Source organism: Heterodontus francisci, chromosome 12 (assembly GCF_036365525.1).
Source record: "Heterodontus francisci isolate sHetFra1 chromosome 12, sHetFra1.hap1, whole genome shotgun sequence".
In the NCBI taxonomy this organism is placed as follows: Eukaryota; Metazoa; Chordata; class Chondrichthyes; order Heterodontiformes; family Heterodontidae; genus Heterodontus; species Heterodontus francisci.
The window spans coordinates 49,246,945-49,261,149 of record NC_090382.1 but is presented as its reverse complement, the minus strand read 5'-3'; the positions used below and the strand labels follow the sequence as shown (position 1 = coordinate 49,261,149).

Genomic DNA, 14,205 nt, shown 5'->3' with positions numbered 1-14,205 from the left:
AAATAGTGAGAGCTCAGGGCCAACATGTTCCCGTAAAGGTGAAGGGTAGGACTAATAAGTCCAGGGAACGCTGGATGTCAAGGGGTATAGAGGATTGGATCAGGAAAAAAAAGGAGCCTTATGGCAGATTCAGAGGACTGAAAACAGCGGAGGCACTAGAGGAGTATAGAAAGTATAGGGGGGTACTTAAAAAAAAAAGTAATTAAGAGAGCGATGAAGGGGCATGAAAAAACACTAGCGGGCAAATTGGATCCAAAATTAGCTTAGTGGCAGGAGGCAGAGGGTGATGGTCAAGGGTTGTTTTTGCGATTGAAAGCCTGTTATCAGTGGTGTACTGCGGGGATCCTTGCTGTTTGTGGTGTACATTAATGATTTAGACGAGAATATAGGAGGTATGATCAGTAAGTTCGTAGATGACATGAAAATTGGTGTCGTAAATAGTGAGGAAGAAAGCCTAGATTACAGGAAGATACAGATGGGCTGGTAAGATGGGCAGAGCAGTGGCAAATGGAATTTAATCCTGAGAAGTGTGAGGTGATGCATTTTGGGAGGACTAACAAGTCAAGGGAGTATACAATGGATGGTAGGACCCTAGGAAGTACAGAGGATCAGAGGATCCTTGGTGTATTTGTCTGTAGATCACTGAAGGCAGTAGCACAGGTAGATAAGATGGTTAGGAAGGCATATGGGATACTTGCCTTTATTAGCTGAGGCATAGAATATAAGAGCATGGAGGTTATGATGGAGCTGTAAAAATTGCTATTTCGGCCTCAGCTGGAGTACTGTGTACAGTTCTGGTCGCCACACTATAGGAAGGATGTGATTGCACTGGAGAGGATGCAGAGGAGATTCACCAGGATGTTGCCTGGGCAGGAGCATTTCAGCTATGAAGAGAGACTGGATAGGCTAGGGTTATTTTCCTTAGAGCAGAGAAGGCTGAGGGGGGGACTTGATTGAGGTATACATAATTATGAGGGGCATAGATAGAGTAGATAGGAAGAAACTTTTTCCCTTAGCGGAAGTGTCAATAACCAGGGGGCTTAGATTTAAGGTGAGGGGATTTGAGGAAAAGTATTTTCACCCAGAGGGTGGTTGGAATCTGGAATGCACTGCCAGAAGGGGTGGTAGAGGCAGAAACCCTCACAACATTTAAGAAGTATTTAGATAAGCACTTGAAATGCCATAGCATACAAGGCTACGGGCCAAGTGCTGGAAAATGGGATTAGAATAGATAGACTTGATGGCCGACTTGGACATGGTGGGCCGAATGGCCTGTTTCTGTGTTGTATAACTCCATGACTCTATGACTGTATGACACTAGAGAGGATACAGAGGAGAGTTACGAGGATGTTGCCAGGACTGGAAAAATGCAGCTATGAGGAAAGATTGAATAGGCTGGGGTTGTTCTCCTTGGAACAGAGAAGGCTGAGGGAAGATCTGATTGAAATGTACAACATTTGAGAGGCCTGAATAGAGTGGAGGTGAAGGGTCTATTCACTTTTGCAGAGAGGTCAATGACTAGGGGGCATATATTTAAAGTGATTATTAGAAAAATTAGAGGGGAGGTGAGGAAAAACGTTTTTACCCAGAGGGTGGTGAGGGTCTGGAACTCACTGCCTGAAAGGGTAGTTGAGGCAGAAACCCTCAACTCATTCAAAAGGAGTCTGGATATGCACCTCAAGTGCCGTAATCTGCAGGGCTACAGACCAAATGCTGGAAGGTGGGATTGGAATAGGTGGATCGTTTCTCGGCCAACACAGACACGATGGGCCAAATGGCCTCTTTCTGTGTCTTAAACTTTCGATGATTCTATGTTAAACCAAGGCCATCTGTTTTCTTGGGTGGATGTAAAAAATCCCATGGCTCTGTTTCGAAGAAGAACAGGAGTTATCTCCAGTGTCCTGGCTAATATTTATCCCTCAATCAACATCACAAAGATAGATTACATGGTCATTATCACATTGCTGTTTGTGGGAGTTTGCTGTGTACATACTGGCTGCTGCATTTCCTGCATTACAACAGTGATTGCACTTCAAAAAATACTTCATTGTCTATAAAGCGTTTTGAAATGTCTGGTGGTTGAGAAAGGCGCTATATAAATGCAAGTCTTTTATTTCTTATCATTTGAGAGTCTCTTCCCGCCACTGCTGATATTTTACCTGCAGCTGGTGGGAGCCCTGTCATATGAGGAAGCTGCTCAGTAAAAGCAGTTGGCCTCCCTGTGGACTGGTGTGGGGGTTCCTCCTGTTTGGGCAATCTGTGGCCCATGAAAGGCCCCCAATGGCAAAGACCTCCCCTTTGCCAACAACCCCCTCACCACACCCCACCCCCAGCCCTCAACAACCCCCCAACCCCCTCCTGGCCTAAACAAACCACACCCGCCTCTGCCCCCACCCCCCGACGACTGTCTGACTGGCCCTGGCGAGCCTGCCCCCACTTATCTGCAGTCCCAGACTCCACTGCTGTTCCTGGTCCTGGGCCTACGACAGTACCAGCAGTGGCTCCTGCTCCCAGTGATGCAGCTGTGACTACTGAACTGCCAGCCCTCTAATTGGCCATCAGCTCTTGGAGGCAGGATCCCATCCTTAAGGGGACAGACATCCCGTAGTTAACTGCCTGAGCACCATTAAATGCAGCCGGGGGTCCCTCAAAACTGCCGAGCTGGGGTTCCCCTCAACTTTCTGACCAGGCTTCAGGACCCGGTCTCCTTCATAAAACCCAGCGCAGTATGCTTAACTGAAACCTTGTAAAGGTTTTATGTCGGTTTATTATTACCATTTGGCTTTAATACTCGATACTTCTTGTGATTTTTTTTTTAAACCTAGAATTCTAATTTTTTTCCCCCATTGTTATGGACAGGTGGGAAGTGATGTGGCTGGTTTCCACGGGTCACCTCCGAACTGACCGCAGGTAGTGTTTTGTTTAAAATTAGTGTTTCAGTCCCTGTGTTTTGTTGTCCAGTGACAGGTTTTGTTGAGTTTAAAACAGAAGATTAAATATTTCTTAAACAATAATCACCTGACATGTTCACAACACGATCCATGCATGCATTCACTCCTGCACACTCAAGACAAGATAGATAGAAGGTAAAGGGTAAGAGGCGTTAAGAGTTCAAGATGTAAAAGTCTGTTTTCAGGAAAAACTTGTGGGATCCTCTTTAAGGTAAGTTTTAAAGTTGCAGGCCTGTTAGTTGGTTGTCTTGTCGTTGCTGGACTGCTGAAGTCTGCTGGCAATCAAGACTTCAGTTCAAAGACAGTGGTGGGCTGGTATTTCTTTGTTCAATTTTCACAGAGGGAGGAGTTGTTCAAAAGACACTCTCTTACTTCTCTGCTGCAGTTGATTGCCAACTTGACTCAGCAGGGTTCAAATGTCTCAGCTGGAACTTTCCAAGCCATGCTCTCAAAGAATTCTATGCGGTTAGTCAAGCGCAGTCATCCTTTTTAAAATTTGCGCTGGCAATTTGTACTTTCTCTTTATCTGAATATATTAATGCCTCTAAAATTTTTCTACCACATATGTTAGACCAGTTGACCTATTATTACCTGGATTAGCTCTTCTTCCTTTTTAAAACTGGGTACTACATTAGCCACTGCCCATTCCACATCTGCACTCAGTTAAGCCCTGATATATAACTTCGAGGTATGGAATTTTCTCCCTCAACTCTCTCAAGATCCTGGGTGGTATCCCATCAGCCTTCATCTTTGTTTTCCTTTAGCTTAAATAATTTATATATAATTTTATTTTTATCCATTATACTATCACTCTTACGTTGCTCTCAACCATTTCAGGAATCACTTCCTCCCTGATATTCATCTCTTTAATAAAACCCTTAAACAGCAAAATAACATTGGAAGGGACAAATAAAATACTTCAAGAAAATAATAATAAACACTTGATAATCCCTTGCTCAGCATTTCCTGTCTCCTGGAAATTCACTTAGCCATCTGAAATAGGTCATAGATGCCTTTTGAAGTTGTAGGAGAGTTGGTCACATATGATTGTGGTAAAATGAGCTCCCATCAACAAAAATGCAACATCAAAAATGAAAGCCATATATAAAAGTGAGATTAAAAAATGGAGATATCTCCCCAATACACACACAAGTCAAGTTTCCCAAGCGTACAAAAACATAGACCCCCATAAGCTAAACTGTAAAGCATCACATACACAGATGAGACCTCTAAAAGTGAGATCTCCATGCATACAACTCTTCATGCACATAAAATGTATAACACTTCTCTCTCTAAACTTCTTCTATCCTCTTATTCCTATTTCACCCCCATGCTCCACCTCATTCTCTCTCATTTTCCTTTCAGCCTCTCCCCTTTCTCCTGCCTTCCCATTTATCCTCTCCCCCTCATCTTGCCCACCATCATTCATCCTGTAGAGGCAGAGGACATGACTCAAGTATTAAATAAGTATTTTCCATCTGTCTTCACAAAGAAAGTAGATGATGTGAAGTTTACACTAAAAGACAGGATAGTAATAGACAGAGAAGATGCATTAAAAAGATTAGCATTACAAAGAGTTGGTAAGTCACCTGGTCCAGATGGAATGCTGAAAGAAGTAAAGGTATAAATAGGAGAAGCATTGGTCACAGTATGTCAGTTCCCATTGGATACAGGAGTGGTGCCAGAGGACTGGAGGGTTGGTAATATACACCATTCAAGAAAGGGGAGAGGGATAATCCAGGAAACTACAAGCCAGTCACCCTAAGATCAGTGGTGAGCAAATTATTGGAAACCATTATCAGGGACAAAATGTTTCATTTGGAAAGAACAAAAGAACAAAGAACAGGACAGCACAGGAACAGGCCATTCGGCCCTCCAAGCCTGCGCCGGTCTTGATGCCTGCCCAAACTAAAACCTTCTGCACTTCCGGGGACCGTATCCCTCTATTCCCATTCTATTCATGTATTTGTCAAGGTGCCTCTTAAACGTCGCTATCGTACCTGCTTCCACCACCTCCCCTGGCAGCAAGTTCCAGGCACTCACCACTCTCTGTGTAAAGAACTTGCCTTGCACATCCCCTCTAAACTTTGCCCCTCTCACCTTAAACCTATGTCCCCTAGTAACTGACTCTTCCACCCTGGGAAAAAGCTTCTGACTATCCACTCTGTCCATGCTGCTCATAACTTTGTAAAGGCATGGATTAATCAAGGAGAGCCAGCTTGAATCTTTTTTTAAATTCATTCACGGGATGTGGGCATCGCTGGCCAGGCCAGCATTTATTGCCCATCCCTAATTGCCCTTGAGAAGGTGGTGGTGAGCAGCCTTCTAGATCCGCTGCAGTCCATGTGGGGTAGGTACATCCACAGTGCTGTTAGGAAGGGAGTTCCAGGATTTTGACCCAGCGACAGTGAAGGAACGGCGATATAGTTCCAAGTCAGGATAGTGTGTGACGTGGAGAGGAACTTGCAGGTGGTGGTGTTCCCATGCATTTGCTGCCCTTGTCCTTTGAGGTGGTAGAGTCATGGGTTTGGAAGGTGCTGTCTAAGGAGCCGTGGTGTGTTGCTGCAGTGCATCTTGTAGATGTTACACACTGCTGCCACTGTGCGTCAGTGGTGGAGGGAGTGAATGTTTGTAGATGGGGTGCCAATCCAGCAGGCTGCTTTGTCCTGGATGGTGTCGAGCTTCTTGAGAGTGTTGTTGGAGCTGCGCCCATCCAGGCAAGTGTAGAGTATTCCATCACACTCCTGACTTGTGCCTTGTAGATGGTGGACAGGCTTTGGGGAATCAGGAGGTGAGTTACTCACGGCAGGATTCCTAGCCTCTGACCTGCTCTTGTAGCCACGGTGTTTATATGGCTGCTCCAGTTCAGTTTCTGGTCAATGGTAGCCCCTAGGATGTTGATAGTGGGAAATTCAGTGATGGTAATGCCATTGAATGTCAAGGGGAGATGGTTAGATTCTCTCTTGTTGGAGATGGTCATTGCCTGGCACTTGTGTGGCGCGAATGTTACTTGCCACTTATCAGCCCAAGCCTGGATATTGTCCAAGTCTTGCTGCATTTCTACATGTACTGCTTCGATATCTGACGAGTCACAAATGGTGTTGAACTTTGTGCAATCATCAGCGGACATCCCCACTTCTGACTTTGATTGAAGGAAGGTCATTGATGAAGCAGCTGAAGATGTTTGGGCCTAGGACACGACCCTGAGGAACTCTTGCAGTGATGTCCTGGAGCTCAGATGATTGACCTCCAACAACCACAACCATCTTCCTTTGCGCTAGGTATGACTCCAACCAGTGGAGGGTTTTCCCCCTGATTCCCATTGACCTCAATTTTGCTAGGGCTCCTTAATGCCAAACTCGGTCAAATGCTGCCTTGATGTCAAGGGCAGTCACTCTGACCTCACCTGTTGAAGGCAAATTTTGCCTGACTAACTTGATTGAACTGTTTGATGAGGTAACAGAGAAGATTGATCATGGTAGTGCAGTAGATGTTGCATATCTGGACTTTTGAAAGGCTTCCAAAATGTACCACATAAGAGGTTTGTTAAGGAAATGGAAACCCATGGAATTAAGGAGAATTGGCTCAGTGGCAGGAAGCAAAGGCTGGTGATGGATGAATGTTTTTCAGACTAGGGGGTGGTTTGCAGTGGTGTTCCCCAAGGGCTAGTTTAGGGTCCATTACTCTTTTTTCTGTTTGTATAAATGACCTAGGGTGTAGGGAGCAGCATTATAAAGTTTTCACATGATACAAAACTTTGCAAAATGTGATGAGAATAGTTGTAGAATTTAGGATGACAAAGACAGGATGGTGTAATGGGCAGAAGCATGGTAGGTGGAGTTCAATGTGGAGAAATGTGAGAGAAATTGGGAGGACTAATATGGAAAGACAGTATATTTGAGTATTTCTGAAAAAAGAGACATGGTGTCAAAGTTTTTCCTCTTGCACTCATCAGGACAGAATGTCAAATTTCAAAGGGAACAACAATTTATACTGGATGAGAAAAGGGGTGCTAATTGCTCAGCAAGTCGTCTCTGATTGGTCGAGGTGCTTCCATGAGGAATGTACCAGGGAACTATGTCCGTCACGCTTTTGTTTACTTCAAAAAAGGGGCAAAGTCTGGACATGCTCCTTGTGTCTGTCCTGATGAGTACAAGATGAAAAGCTTTGACAGCATGTCTCTTTTTTTCAGCAATACTCAAGTTCTGTACCACCAAACAACTAAAAGACAGTATACTACAAATGGCACAAATTTGAAAAGTACAAGGAAGCTTGGTGTCTCTGTACACAAATCATGGCAAGTTAATAAGGTGTTAAAAAAGAATTTGGGTTACCTGGGTTTATAAATAGATGAACAGAATATAAATGCAAATGATCTTGCTGGAACTTTATAAATCACTGATTGATTAGGCTTCAGCTGGAGTATTATGGACAATTCTGGGCATCACACCTAGGAAAGATGTAAAGACCTTAGAAAGGATACAGAGGAGGTTTATTTGTTACAAAGGAGGACAGACTTCAGTTATGAGGAGAGGTTGAAAAGGTATCATTGTTCTGCTTGGAACAGAGAAAGTGAAGAGGTGATCTAATAGAGGTTTTCAAGATGACAAGAGGTTTTGATATTTGATAGAGAAAAATTATTCCCTCTGGTGAATGTATCAATATGAGAGGTCATAGATTAAAAATAATTGCCAATAGATCTAGAGGGGAGATGATGAGAAATGTTTTCACTCTGAGTTGTCAGGATGTGGAACACTACCTGAAAAGATAGTGGGAACTGATTCCAAAAATAATTTTAAAAGGGAGTTGGACAGGTACTGCTGTTTAAAATTCTTGTGTCTAGAATACTAGTAAAGGTCTTTTCCTAACTGATATAAATTCATCAAGTAACGAACAGCCTTTTCCACCTCTTCAGTCTCGAAAAATTTCGGGATCTTAACTCCTAAACTACAGAAGTCAGTCTTGTGTGAAAAGCGCTATGAGCTTCACAGATTGGATCCAAGAAGCCTGCCACATCCCGGACAGCCCTTACATAGTTGACTGAATGGTCCTTTACATCAATACTGGCCATTGGCACGGAGAGATGGTAAAGTTCTTCCTGCAATAAACAAGGAAAATGTGTCAGACCTAAACTGCAGCATGAAAGCACTGTTATGTACTATCAGATATAACCTTAATCCTATAATTCATCATTTTAATATTTAATTGGTGTTGGTTTAGTAGTACTACTCGCGCTTCTGAGTCGGAAGGTTGTGGGTTCAAGTTCCACTCGAGGGACCTGAGCACAAAATCTAGGCTGACACTCCAGTCCAGTACTGGAGGAGTTCTGTTGGAGGCGCTGTCTTTCGCATGAGATGTTAAACTGAGGTCATGTCTGCCCTCTCAGGCGGGCAAAGAGATCCCATGGCATTATTTCACAATACAGCAGTGGAATTCTTCTTGCTGTCCCTTAATTAATGACCAAATCATCTGCTTTTTAGGTGTTATCGTATTGTTGCTTGTGGGAGCTTGCTGTGTGCAAGTTGACTGCAGCATTTCCTACATTACAATGCTGACTAAACTTCAAAAGTATTTTGTTGGCTGTAGCACGCTTTGGGGAATCCTGAGGTTGTGGAAGGCACTTTTTTTTTTTTATTCAGCTCTAAACCCAGATGAATTACTTATAAGATGGAGGAACCTTGCTTATTTGATTGAGGACTTAAGCTGTTTCTGTGGTCTTATTCTTTAAGCTGGCAGCATTCCCCCACCACAGTGCCCCACTGCAGCCCACATGTGTTCTTTAAAATTTTGTTACAGATACAGTATATTTGACACTTTTATTTGCAAAACAAACTCATTGACACTCTCCAAAAGGATTCATTTGTTTGCCTTTTATGGGATTAAAAAACTATATAAACCTCGAACTGCTGGTTTCATCTGTGATTTACGGTGTTCCATTTCATCTTGTACTCCTAATTTATTCACAAGAAATGACTGGTTATGTGCGATTACCTTAAATGGCAGCACTTCTTTGGTGCTGTACCACTTTAACAAATCACACAACGAGAAAATTTGTCTCAGTAAAGGGTTATTGCTCGGGGATAAATCCCTCATTATACTACCCAGAAGATTCATTAGAGTTTGTTTAGGCTTCATCAAAATTGACCAGGTGATTTATTGCAGCAGAAGAAGCAAACCGCCAGTTACTAAAGAATAGAACATAAAAGATGTCATGACTACCGAGATGTGAAACCATATTCTTCATAACAAGCTGGATTCTCTCTTCCTTTTAAGTGGTCTGTGAGAGGGTATACATTAAGTGAATGTTGTAACAGTTCCGAATGGTGCATCCTTTTACACCTTTTAAAAACATAGATTCACAAATGAGGAATGCTACTTGGTGTGGGACTTCATATTTGTCCAGGATGAAGCAGTGTCTTCAGTCCATGGGAGGAAACAATTGGGCAGAAAAGAAAAAAAAAATGTGCAGCAGCTTTCATGGTTAAAAGTTCCCTAAGTATTTGGCACAAACAACACAAGCAAATTATCCTTGTTAGCCTGATTCTGTGTCTTTAGTTCAGGAACAAATTTATTGAATTAATAAAAATCTGGAGTTAAAAGCTAGTCTAATGATGGCCATATAACCATTGTCGATTGTTGTTAAAACCCATCTGGTTCACTAATGTCCTTTAGGGAAAGAATTCTGCTGTCCTTACCCGGTCTGGCCTACATGTGACTCCAGACCCACAGCAATGTGGTTAACTCTTACATGCCCTCTGAAATGGCCTAGCAAGCCACTCAGTTGTACCTAACTGCTACGAAGTCAGTAAAAAGGAATAAAACTGGACGGACCACCCGGCATTGACCTAGTTACCGGAAATGACAACGGCAAACCCAGCCCTGTCGACCCTGCAAAGTCCTCCTTACTAACATCTGGGGGCTTGTGCCAAAGTTGGGAGAACTGTCCCACAGACTAGTCAAGCAACAACCTGACATAGTCATACTCATCGAATCACACCTTACAGACAATGTCCCAGACACTGCAATTACTATCCCTGGGTATGTCCTGTCCCACAGGCAGGACAGACCCAGCAGAGGTGGCGGCACAATGGTATACAGTAGGGAGGGAGTTGCCCTGGGATTCCTCAACATCGAATCCGGACCCCATGAAGTCTCATGGCATCAGGCAAACATGGGCAAGGTAACCTCCTACTGATTAACACCTACGGCCCTCCCTCAGCTGATGAGTTAGTACTCCTCCATGTTGAACACCACTTGGAGGAAGCACTGAGGGTGGCAAGGGCACAAAATGTACTCTGGATGGGGGACTTCAATGTCCATCACCAAGAGTGGCTCGGTAGCACCACTACTGACCGAGCTGGCCGAGTACTGAAGGACATAGCTGCTAGACTGGGTCTGCGGCAGGTGGTGGGGGAACCAACACGAGGGAAAAACATACTTGACCTTGTCCTCACCAATCTACCTGCCGCAGATGCTTCTGTCCATGACTGTATTGGTAGGAGTGACCACCGCACAGTCCTTGTGGAGACCAAGTCCCGCCTTCACATTGAGGATACCATCCATCGTGTTGTGTGGCACTATCACCGTGCTTAATGGGATAGATTTCGAACAGATCTAGCAATGCAAAACTGGGCATCCATGAGGCACTGCTGGCCATCAGCAGCAGCAGAATTGTACTCAACCACAATCTGTAACCTCATGGCCCGGCATATCCCCCACTCTACCATTACCATCAAGCCAGGAGACCAACCCTGGTTCAATGAAGAGTGCAGGAGGGCATGCCAGGAGCAGCACCAGGCATACCTCAAAATGAGGTGTCAACCTGGTGAAGCTACAACCCAGGACTACTTGCATGCCAAACTGCATAAGCAGCATGCAATAGACAGAGCTAAGTGATCCCATAACCAACGGATTAGATCTAAGCTCAACAGTCCTGCCACATCCAGTCGTGAATGGTGGTGGACAATTAAACAACTAACTGTAGGAGGTGGCTCCACAAATATCCCCATTACCAATGATGGGGGAGCCCAGCACATCAGTGCGAAAGATAAGGCAGAAGCATTTGCAACAATCTTCAGCTAGAAGTGCCGAGTTGATGATCCATCTCGGCCCCCTCCTGAAGTTCTCAGCATTACAGATGCCAGACTTCAGCCAATTCGATTCATTCTGCGTGATATCAAGAAACGACTGAAGGCACTGGATACTGCAAAGGCTATGGGTCCTGACAATATTACGGCAATAGTACTGAAGACCTGTGCTCCAGAACTTGACGCACCCCTAGCCAAGTATAGCTATGACACTGGCATCTACCCTGCAATGTGGAAAATTGCCCAGGTATGTCCTGTACACAAAAAGCAGGACAAGTCCAACCTGGCCAATTACCGCCCCATCAGCCTACTCTCAATCATCAGTAAAGTGATGAAAGGTGTCATCAACAGTGCCATCAAGCAGCACTTGCTTAGCAATAACCTGCTCAGTGATGCTCAGTTTGGGTTCCGCCAGGGCCACTCAGCTCCTGACCTCATTACACCCTTGGTTCAAACATGGACAAAAGAGCTGAACTCAAGAGGTGAGGTGAGAGTGACTGCCCTTGACATCAAGGCAGCATTTGACGGAGTATGGCATCAAGGAGCCCGAGCAAAACTGGAGTCAGTGGGAATCGGGGAAAACACTCTGCTGGTTTGAGTCATACTTAGTGCAAAGGAAGATGGCTGTGGTTGTTGGAGGTCAATCATCTCAGCTCCAGGACATCACTGCAGAAGTTCCTCAGGGTAGTGTCCTAGGCCCAACCATCTTCAGCTGCTTCATCAATGACCTTCCTTCAATCATAAGGTCAGAAGTGGGGATGTTCGCTAATGATTGCACAATGTTCAACACCATTCGCGACTCCTCAGATACTGAAGCAGTCCGTGTAGAAATGCAGCAAGACCTGGACTGTATCCAGGCTTGGGCTGATAAGTGGCAAGTAACATTTGTGCCACACAGTGCCAGGCAATGACCATCTCCAACAAGGCAGAATCTAACCATCTCCCCTTGACATTCAGTGGCATTACCATTGCTGAATCCCCCACTGTCAACATCCTAGGGGCTCCCATTGACCAGAAACTGAACTGGAGTCGCCATATAAATACCTTGGCTACAAGAGCAGGTCAGAGGCTAGGAATCCTGCGCCGAGTAATTCACCTCCTGACTCCCCAAAGCCTGTCCATCTACAAGGCATAAGTCAGGAGTGTGATGGAATACTCTACACTTGCCTGGATGGGTTCAGCTCCAACAACACTCAAGAAGCTCGACACCATCCAGGACAAAGCAGCAAGCTTGATTGGCACCCCATTCACAAACATTCACTCCCTCCACCACCGACACACAGTGGCAGCAGTGTGTACCATCTACAAGATGCACTGCAGCAACACACCAAGGCTCCTTAGACAACACCTTCCAAACCCGTGACCTCTACCACCTCGAAGGACAAGAGCAGCAGATGCATGGGAACATCACCACCTGCAAGTTCCCCTCCAAGTCATACACCATCCTTACTTGGAACTATATCGCCGTTCTTTCACTGTCGCTGGGTCAAAATCCTGGAACTCCCTTCCTAACGGCACTGTGGGTGTACCTATCTCACAAGGACTGCAGCGGTTCAAGAAGGCAGCTCACCACCACCTTCTCAAGGGCAATTAGGGATGGGCAATAAATGCTGGCCTAGCCAGCGATGCCCACATCCCATGAATGAATAAAAAATATATATAATTAGGAAGCATTCAGAATGTGCCTTAATGCTTGCAGTGAGATGTGATATCTTATTTACTGCTTCTATAAGATATACCATCGATTTGAAAAGGCAAATAATATTTTTGCCATCATATCGGCATGATTTGAGGCAAACTTAAACCTGAGTTAGCATTACTAATTTTTTTCCTCATTTCTCCATCTCTTGATTCCAGTAGGTATTACTCGTTGAATCAAAGCACATACAGGTAGTCTGGTTCCAGGTCTCTGCTTCAGCCACTTTGGAAATAACCAGTACGAGGTATGCGAGAGTGGTACAGATTGTCTGATCCTGATTTTCTCTCCTTGTGGGAAAGCACCTTCTCTGGACACAATGGTGTAGATGTACAACTTGCCACCCAGGTGTAAAGTTGGTGTTTCTGATCAATTTCCTATTAATTCCAGAGATTAGGGCTTAGGCGGCTGAAGGCATGGCCACCAGTGGTGGAGTGATGGAATTAGGGGTTGCGTAAGAGAGCAAAGTTAGGGGAACAAAAAGTTCTTGACGGGCTGCAGGGCTGGAGGACAGATGGGAGGTTTAGGCCATGACGGGACATGGAAAGCACAAAAGGGAAGTTTAGGCCTCCCCTTCCAACTCACTCAGCCATCTACTGGCCCGTCATTCACATTGGGGTCGGGGTTTTGCATTTGATAAAATACTCAGATAAACTTCTGACTTTTCTAGGTTTGATATTGGAAATTTTGACATTTTTCCCTTGACAACTAAATAAAAAAACTGTTAAAAGCCAAGGTACTAAAATCCTAAGGTATCACTGAGTGAGCTTTACTGGTGTTGTTGATGAAATGGCTTAACAGTGTTTGTTAATCGATTGGAGAATGTAAATGCTACTGATAGCCAATGATATATTACATCAACAACAGAAGCACATGCTGCCACGTTTGGTTATTTTAAACTGCCAGCAAAGGAATAATAAAAGCTTTTTTTCCCTGGTCTGATGGTCTTCAGCTGCTGTCATGAATGATCTGAGTGCACTCAACAAAATGGATCCTGCCTTTATAAATGAAAGGGTTTACGTTGACATTTAGATGTCATTGCTGGCAGAGATATTTTTGTGCTTGTTTAAAAAGGCTTTTCAGGTTCTCGGAGCTGTTGCACAGAACAGAAAAGACAGTGGAAGAAGCGTGTGCCTTCCTCCAGCGAACACAAAGGTGGAAAGGAGCTTAATTCAAAAATAGCATTGGAGCTCCAGTTGTTTCCTCAAGTAAACAAAACACTTTGATTTTACAAGATATAATTTGTGATTTCTTTTGGCAGAAAATTAACAAGTCGCAACACAGGAAGGATATTACTGAGAGTGATGCTTACAAATTGGGAAGGGGTTTATTGTGCTTCTGGAATACATATTGAGATTATACGTCAGGGACAGTTTGTCCGGTAGGGAACCTTGCCCATGAAGAGTGGATATTGGAAATTTTGACAGGTGTTGTGAACAATTTTCCAACCATTAATTTAAAGCTTCCCACA

The 14,205-nt window shown here is 44.2% G+C and overlaps 1 protein-coding gene across 2 annotated transcripts in view; it reads left to right on the top strand.

Annotated features, from left to right (window-relative positions):
- afap1l1a (actin filament associated protein 1-like 1a) overlaps positions 1-14,205 on the top strand; it is a 290,476-nt gene that overhangs the window by 90,286 nt on the left and 185,985 nt on the right. The window lies entirely within an intron of this gene.